This window comes from Puma concolor, chromosome E4 (genome assembly GCF_028749965.1).
Source record: "Puma concolor isolate L17-30 chromosome E4, mPumCon1.1.hap2, whole genome shotgun sequence".
In the NCBI taxonomy this organism is placed as follows: Eukaryota; Metazoa; Chordata; class Mammalia; order Carnivora; family Felidae; genus Puma; species Puma concolor.
Genome location: NC_141683.1, coordinates 772,674 through 781,576, shown reverse-complemented (window position 1 = coordinate 781,576; position 8,903 = coordinate 772,674). Strand labels below are relative to the sequence as shown.

Here is an 8,903-nt window from a genome sequence, read left to right as displayed (position 1 = left end):
CGCCCCTGTGACCAAGATTTCACGGGTTACGAAGTCATTAATTCTGACCCACTCAGCGCACCAATACCAGTTGTCTTCTCGGTCACATAACTTGATAGGCCCACCCTTTGCTATGACAGGTTACTTACATAGCTCATCGGTCACGTGCTTTGGTGCCCGGCGGCGACGGGGGACGTGCATTCAATTGTTGGCCGAGGGATCCAACCTCCAGCTTCTTCGTCCCCAAGAGGGAGTCGCCACCCGCCGCCCAGGGTTGTTCTAAGAACGTGACAGAACCACGCTGTTGCAGCATTCAGCCGACTTCCTGGAGCATTCCTGATAATTAAAACAGAGCGGGTGGCGCAGAAGGAGTCAAGTACAACCGGGCAGGCAGCGTGACTTTCACTGCTTGGCGAGGAGGCGCGCAGGCCGGCAAATCTCTGAGAGATGCGTGGCCTGCGGCGGGCCCCCAGAGGTTAGCTGCTCTCCTCTGCCGTCCCGGACGAAGCTGCAGTGCGAGAGCTAGGTCACCATCTTGAAGCGTGCTGCGTCTCAGGCTCGTTATCCTGCAGAATGTACAAAATACAAACACCCCGCAAAAGGCCAGGGGCAGCTTACGTCAGTAAATTACGCTTCATTTTCCACCGTCTGTCCTTCCGATGCACCATTCAGGCAGGGACGGCGCTCCGAGATTTTCAGGCTGTCGCCCGCCTCCCCAGACAGTACGATTCCTGGGGTCAGACTCCGCCGTTCGTGTTCTAGTCTCCAAGTGCACAGCCAACTGACCGAACCGGTTCATTTCAAAGTCATACGGTGCAGCTTTCTGGCTGAAACCCACCCCTTCCTGGGACCAGGGGGCAGGCACTTTACACCCTGGCGAGCCCCCTCCGTCCAGAGCAGCAGGCAGGGTGACCCCCACCCAGGGTCACGTGGGGCGGGAAGGGGAAGCGTGCAAGGCACAGAACTTTCTGGGCCCAAACTGGCCGTGTCCAAGGCAGACGGGGGGGAGCCGATGAGCCTCCTCACCGGCACGCCTGCGTTTCTAGAGTGTCTTTCGGCCCTGGTGACATCAGGTGACCGCAGGCTGCTAAGTCATAAGGGGGGGCCAAGGACGAGCAGCGGTGGACAGAAGAACACCTCAAGGTTTCAGGGGAAGGTTGCCGACGCACACCTCCGTCTCTCTTCTCCGACATCCTAAGGAGAAACAGTACACAGAGGTGTAAGTTTAGGGGACTTAGGGAGTCGGAGCAGGTGATAAAAGTCCCCGCCTCGTGAATAAACACCGACATCGCACACAAGCCCCCAGCAGACACCTGTGATACTGCATCGTGTGGACATGACCGCCTTCCGTGGCCCTGGGTGGGGGGCACACTGGGAGCAGGGGGTTGAGTTCGAGCTCCCGAGGTGCCGAGGAGAAAGGAGGGGTGCAGGGCAGGAGGGCGGTGGGATGGGACCGGCAGAGGGAGCAGCTCCTGCCCAGGCTGGTGTGCAGGCAATATTCAGGCAGTGTAGGGACAGGAGGGAGGAGAGGAGGGGGGGAGAGGAGGCGGGGGGAGGGAGAGAGGAGGCGGGGGGGGAGGTGGGGGAGAGGAGGCAGGGGGAGAGGAGGCGGGGGAGAGGTGGGGGGAGCGGAGATGGGGGAGGGGGAAAGGAGGTAGGGGGAGGGAGAGAAAAGGTGGAGGAGAGGAGGTGGGGGAAAGGGGAGAGGAGGTGGGGGAGGTGGGAGAGGAGGCAGGGGGAGGGAGAGAGGAGGCAGGGGGAGAGGAGGCGGGGGGGAGAGAGAAGGTGGGGGGAGAGGAGGCGGGGGGAAGGGGGAGAGGAGGTGGGAGAGGAGGCAGGCGTAGGGAGACAGGAGGTGGGGGAGAGGAGGCGGGAGAGGAGGCAGGGGGGAGAGGAGGCGGGGGGGGAGAGGAGGCGGGGGGAAGGGGGAGAGGAGGTGGGGGAGAGGAGGCGGGGGGAGAGGAGGCAGGAGGGGGGAGAGGAGGCAGGGGAGAGGAGGCGGGGGGAGAGGAGGCAGGAGGGGGGAGAGGAGGCAGGAGGGGGGAGAGGAGGCAGGAGGGGGGGAGAGGAGGCAGGAGGGGGGAGAGGAGGTGGGGGGAGAGAAGGTGGGGGAAAGGTGGGGGAGAGGAGGCAGGGGAAGAGGAGGCAGGGAGAGGTGAGGGGAGCGGAGATGGGGGAGGGGGAAAGGAGGTGGGGGAGGGAGAGAGAAGGTGGGGGAGAGGAGGCGGGGGAAGGGGGAGAGGAGGTGGGGGAGGTGGGAGAGGAGGTAGGGGGAGGGAGAGAGGAGGCAGGGGGAGGGAGAGAGGAGGCAGGGGGAGAGGAGGCAGGGGGGAGAGAGAAGGTGGGGGGAGAGGAGGCGGGGGAAGGGGGAGAGGAGGTGGGGGAGAGGAGGCGGGAGAGGAGGCGGGGGGGAGAGGAGGCAGGAGGGAGGAGAGGAGGCAGGAGGGGGGGAGAGGAGGTGGGGGGAGAGGAGGTGGGGGGAGAGAAGGTGGGGGAAAGGTGGGGGAGAGGAGGCAGGGGAAGAGGAGGCAGGGGAGAGGTGGGGGGAGCGGAGATGGGGGAGGGGGAAAGGAGGTGGGGGAGGGAGAGAGAAGGTGGAGGAGAGGAGCTAGGGGAAAGGGGAGAGGAGGTGGGGGAGGTGGGAGAGGAGGCAGGGGGAGGGAGAGAGGAGGCAGGGGGAGAGGAGGCGGGGGGGAGAGAGAAGGTGGGGGGAGAGGAGGCGGGGGGAAGGGGGAGAGGAGGCGGGGGGGAGAGGAGGCAGGAGGGGGGGAGAGGAGGCAGGGGGGAGAGAAGGTGAGGGGAGAGAAGGTGGGGGAAAGGTGGGGGAGAGGAGGCAGGGGAAGAGGAGGCAGGGAGAGGTGGGGGGAGCGGAGATGGGGGAGGGGGAAAGGAGGTGGGGGAGGGAGAGAGAAGGTGGAGGAGAGGAGGTGGGGGAAAGGGGAGAGGAGGCAGGGGGAGGGAGAGAGGAGGCAGGGGGAGAGGAGGCGGGGGGGAGAGGAGGCGGGGGGAAGGGGGAGAGGAGGTGGGAGAGGAGGCAGGCGTAGGGAGACAGGAGGTGGGGGAGAGGAGGCGGGAGAGGAGGCAGGAGGGGGGAGAGGAGGCAGGAGGGGGGAGAGGAGGCAGGAGGGGGGAGAGGAGGCAGGAGGGGGGGAGAGGAGGCAGGAGGGGGGAGAGGAGGTGGGGGGAGAGAAGGTGGGGGAAAGGTGGGGGAGAGGAGGCAGGGGAAGAGGAGGCAGGGAGAGGTGGGGGGAGCGGAGATGGGGGAGGGGGAAAGGAGGTGGGGGAGGGAGAGAGAAGGTGGGGGAGAGGAGGCGGGGGAAGGGGGAGAGGAGGTGGGGGAGGTGGGAGAGGAGGTAGGGGGAGGGAGAGAGGAGGTGGGGGACAGGAGGTGGGGGGAGAGGCGGGAGGTGGGAGAGGAGGCGGGGGGAGGGAGAGAGGAGGTGGGGGAGAGGAGGCGGGGGGAGAGGAGGAGGGAGGTGGGAGAGGAGGTGGGGGGGGAGAGAGAAGGTTGGGGAGAGGTGGGAGGAGAGGAGGCGGGTGGGGGGAGAGGTGGCAAGAGGTGGGGGCAGGAGAAGGGGGAGAGGCCCCTTTCTGCCCCAGGAAATCGGGGCTGCCCTGCGGCACCCGCCTCCCCCCCCCCATGTTCTCCGCCTGCGGGTTGGAGAAAGACGGGTCTGGAGAGGGTAGAGGGTGGCGTGGAAGGAAGGAGGGGAATGAAGAAGCAATGGCGCCAGGACCGCAGGTGCACAGCGAGGGGGGTCTGCGCAGTGGCAGCGGCTGGGGACACGTCGCCAGGCGAAAGCAGCGCGCCGCCGATGGGGGCGAGACACGCTGGCCGGCTCCCGCGTCCAGGCCCGAGCAGACACGGGGTCGGTTACTAGGACCCGGGTTAGGGATGGGGACCCCCAGGCTGACCCACCAAGGGATCCCTGCCCCTCCGAGGCTCCATTCTTCGCACGCTTCCGCGGAGGCCGCGAAGTCACCGCCGCTCCAGGACCTGCCACACACGGGTCTCAGCGTCCCACTCGCCGAGCCCAGACTCCAACAGAAGCAGCAGAACCCTGCATAAGCCGCGATGCCCGCCTCCTCCTGCCAGACTCGGGTCCCAAGCGCTCCACTCAGCTGCTAACGGTTACAGCACTTGAGGGAGACGCTGGGGTGACTCCGAGCTCCAGAGCTGCAGCCAGGTGCCGCAGGACCAGGGGAGACCAAAGGCTGTGGGGCAAGAGAAGGACGGCTTGTCGGCGAGAGGAAGCAACTCACACACTGCCGTTTCTTCCAGAAGGCTCTCCTGCAGAGCCGGCCACAGTCAGAGGGTGCCAGCACAATTCGCCATCACACAAGTACCAAGCAGGCCCTGTGGCGGGCAGAGTAACAGGGCCCCAGGGTGGTCAACGTCCTAGTCCTTGGAGCGTGTTAAGGGTCCCGGTCCAAATTCCAATGTGGTGGGAATGGGGTTCACCGCACCGGGCAATTCTCCAGACGCCCAGCTTGGTGTCCAAAATTCAGTTCAGTTCTGGCACTGTCTCTCCAGGGACAGCCTCAGATCTCACAGACTAAGGGCTCAGCCCCCCAAGTTCAACTTCAGACGCCAGTCACAGGCAAGTCTAGACTGTCACCTGTGCTTTGGACTGACCAGCTATAGATCGGAGGTTCCCATAACCCCCTCCTTGGAGTCAGTTCATTTGGTACAGCGACTCCTGGACCATTTTCCTTCCTGGACTACAGGTTTATTTCGAGGGATAGAAGCCTGGAACAGCCAGGTGGAAGAAACGCAGAAGGGAAATGGAAGTTGGAGGGGTGCCTGGGGGGCTCAGGCAGGTGAGCGTCTGACTTGGGCTCAGGTCATGATCTCACGGTTTGTGAGTTCGAGCCCCATGTTGGGCTCTCTGCTGTCCGCACGGAGCCTGGAGCCCGCTTTGGATCCTCAGTCTCCCTCTCTCTCTGCCCCTCCTCTGCTCATTCTGTCTCCTTCTCAAAAATAAATAAACTTTAAAAAAAAAAAACCTTTAAGAAAAAAAAAGACACACACGTAGAAAAAGGCACAGAGCGTCTGTGCCCTCCAGGAGCACCATTCTCCCCAAATCCCTACGAGTTCACCAACCCTGAGGCTCCCCGAACCCCGTCCTTTGGGGTTTTGCAGAGGCTTCATGACACACGCTTGGTTGCTTAACTCATTGGCCGCTGGGGATGGATGGACCCTCTCCCTTCCCTGGAGGAACTTCCAGTCCCACCCTCCAGTCCCTGGGTTCCTTCCCGGCACCGGCCAGCATCCTGTCACCTAGCGGCTTCCCCAGCCACCTCATTAGCATAAGAAAAGACACCTTTGTGGCTCTCACCCCAGGAACTTCCAAGGGCTTTCTGAGCTCCGTGCCAGGAACAGGACAAAAACCAAGTACGCATTTCGTATAAGCCACACTATCACACCTCCAAATCTGTTGGGTCACATGGCAAACAGAATTGGAGTTGCTTATCAGCTGATCTTAAAACAGATTCTCGGTGGGCCAAATGCAGTCAAGAGGGGCCCTGGAGAGTGCTGGGGGACCAGAAGAGGGGTCGGTAAAAAGACGTGACTGCAGAAGCAAGAGCAAAGCAAAGCAGGCTGGGGAGAACTCTGCCGGCCCCTCCAGCCACTGGCGAGGCCAGGAGCTGGGTTCTCCCCTGGGTCCTCCGGACAGAACGGGGCCCCGCGCACACCCTGATTTGCGCTCAGCCACCCGTGGCAGACCGCAGGGCTACGGTGCAGTAGCTTGGGTTAAGCCACTAAAAAGGAGGTAATCTGTTACACGACAGCAAACAGGAAACTATTCCCGGGACCGTGAGCAATTGTGAAATCACACCCCCCGGGGCGCAAGGGCCAGGCTGCGACACAAACACAGAACCTCGGAAAGGCGCCTTTCGGCTTCCAGGCTTCCACGCAGCCCCAAGCCCAGCGCGGGGGCCCTGGGTGCGGTTAACCTGTCGAGCGGGAATCCAAACACCTGTGCCATAGTCCCCAGGGTGGATGACACCCCGAAGCACTCCACCTGTGAAGAGCAGCCGCCGTGTTCATCCGTTCGCACTTCCCTGGCGCGTTCCCACGAATGCGGTATTCTGTGCTATTACTTTCGCATTTGACGGACGGAAAAGGCTGATTATAAACGATACTGAGGGACCTCAGGTCTATGGCTCTGAAGACTGGGCTTTTTCCCTATAAGTAAGGAGATGCTCAAAGTCACCTTAAAGGGATTTTTTTTTTTTTTTTTTAATTTTAGGAAAAACACAAATTAAAACATTAAATTTCGGAAGAAAACGGTAATGCCTCCAAATCGTCCCCAGCTGTGGGTCAGCTGCAACTAAATTGAAACCAACTACAAGTAATTGAGATCATTAGAAGACGCAGGTATGGACGAACAGAGAGGTTTATGGGCGCATCAGGGTTACGGTGTCACTGTCCCAGGAATCCCTGGAAAAGTCTGTGGGCTGAACAGGGCGGGCACCCTCACCTCCAAGCCAAGGCCCTCCCTAAATATTTCAGAGATACCTGTAGGGTCTGCCAGGTGCAAATTCGCAGTCTCATTTAACCCTCACGGAAACCCTAAAAGCTAGGCAGCAACACCCACTGTGCAGGTGAAACCCCGGAGCCCAGAGATGACAACCTGGCAGGTCTGTCCAAGACTGCGTGATCTCTGCTCGTGAATGGAGAAGCCTGCTTTTGAATCTGGACCACAGAACTCCAACGTCATGAACTTCCCCTCCTTGTTTGCTCTGCAGTAGGATCTTATTTGTGTGTTCGAAAAGACAAAGAACTTAGGGGCGTCTGACTTCTGCTCAGCTCATGATCTCAGGGTTCTTGAGTTTGAGCCCGGCGTCGGGCTCTGTGCTAATAGCTCGGAGCCGGGGGCCTGCTTCAGATTCTGTGTCTCCCTCTCTTTCTGCCCCTCCCCTGCTCATGCTCTCCCTCTCCCTCAAAAATAAACATTAAAAAAGGTGTTTTTTTTTTTTTTTTTTAAGACAAAGAATACATGAAGAACTCATGCAACTCAATAACAAAAGAATAAACCAATTAAAAAGGGGGCAATTTGGGGCGCCTGGGTGGCTCGGTCGGTTAAGCAGCCGACTTCAGCTCGGGTCATGGTCTCGCGGTCCGTGAGTTCGAGCCCCGCGTCAGGCTCCGTGCTGACAGCTCAGAGCCTGGAGCCTGTTTCAGATTCTGTGTCTCCCTCTCTCTCTGACCCTCCCCCGTTCATGCTCTGTCTCTCTCTGTCTCAAAAATAAATGTTAAAAAAAAGGGGGGGGGCAATTTGATAGACATTTCTCCAAAGATACAAAAATGGCCAAGAAACACATGAAGACACCCGACCTCTCCTCCTTCCCAGACGAAGGGAAATGCAAGTCAAGGCCATAAGGATACCAGCCCCACGCTCCTGGAGGGCTGGAAGTAAAGAGACAGACAACAGTAAGTGTTGAGGCTGTGAAGAAATGGAAAGCCCCACATCGCTGGTAGGAATGTAACCTGGCCACAGCCACTTTAACAATTTGGGAGTTTCTCAAAAAGTCAAAGAACTCCCTATGCCCCAACAATTCCACTCCGGGTTGTCTACTCAAGAACCTACTAGAACCTACCTGCGCACAAAGACTTGTACGTGGCAGTCCTGTTCACCAAACCCCAAACTGCAAACACCGATGAATGGATGCACTGGTTAAGTCAAACCACTGTATACGCACACAATGGAATATTATCTGGCAACATAAAAGGACAGAAGCACTGATAAATGCTACTACCTGGACGAATATCAAAAACATGATGGCAGGAGGGGAAAAAGCCGGAGGCAAAAGGCGGAGTACTGCATTGTTCCATTTCCAGGAAGCGTCCAGAACAAACTTGTAGAGACAGAAAGTAAATCAGTGGCTGCGGGGAGGGATCGCTACTGGGCACGAGGTTTCCTTTCGCAACGGTGGAAATGCTCCAAAATTAGATTGTGATGCCTGCACCGCAAATACAATAAATACCTGTGAAGTGTACACGTAAAACGGGTGAATTTTACGGTGCGTAAATTATGTCTCAATAAAGCTATTTTGTAAACAGCCACGACACATTTCCAAGAACGGCTGGTGTCGGCAGGCATGTTTTTGTCTCCCATCGCACAGAGCCCCGTGGCCCCTCCGCCAGGACTCAGGACGTAGGGCGTCGCCCTCGGCAGCAAGTTTACTCTTAGGCTGGAAGTTTTCTGAATTGCTTCTCAACGGGGGGGGCTCGCGGGGCCCCCAGTCAGGTGAAGTGCCCCCCGGGCGTGCAGACGCCCCACCGCAACTTCCGCAGACGCAGCCAGCGCGAGCAAGCGACTGCCCCGGGGGTGACCGCGCGCGCGCCCCGCCACCCCGGAGTGGAAATGGGGGTGCGGCTTGCGCAGCCGCCTCCCAACGCCGCGGGCCCGCCACCCCTCGCCCCGCCGCCTGGGGCCCGGGGACCGCCACGCCGTACCTGCCCGGGCCCCTCGCGTCCACCTGCCGCCGCGACGCCGCGACGCCGCGCCCGGGTTGCGCGCTCCGCCCACCCCCCCCTCCCGAATCCCCCCACCCCCAAAGCGGCCGGCGGGGCGGGGCCGGAAGGGAGAGGGTCGGCTCCCGCACCCGGGGTGGGGCCCACCCCACCCCCACCGTCGACGGCCCACGCGCAGAGCGGCTCGTGGGACCGCGCGGGGGCCGCTCCGCGCGGGTGCGGGGCGCTGAGCGAGCGGCCCCGGGCCGGCACGTGCGCCCCCTCTCCTCCTCCCCCCTCCCTCCTCCCCGCCCCGGGCGCAGGCGCCGACCCCGGCGGATCTGGGCGGGAGGCGCCAGCCGCCGAGGGAGGGGCGTGCCGAGGGTGGGCGGCCTATCGTCGGTCCCCGGTCGGTCGCGGCGCCGTCCCCTGTCGCCCCGGCGAGCGTGGGCAGGGCTGTCCC

The 8,903-nt window shown here is 61.1% G+C and overlaps 1 long non-coding RNA gene across 2 annotated transcripts; it reads right to left on the bottom strand.

Moving 5' to 3' along the window:
- Positions 1–407: 407 nt before the first annotated feature.
- LOC147572166 (uncharacterized) lies at positions 408–8,512 on the bottom strand. 2 transcript variants are annotated; one of them, XR_015246141.1, is made up of 4 exons: positions 8,444–8,512; positions 7,585–7,701; positions 3,899–4,194; positions 408–1,173 (listed from the first exon to the last, which is right to left on the bottom strand). It is a non-coding gene; the product is annotated as an uncharacterized LOC147572166 (long non-coding RNA). The 2 variants fall into 2 exon arrangements; XR_015246140.1 differs by lacking the exon at positions 3,899–4,194.
- Positions 8,513–8,903: the final 391 nt, after the last annotated feature.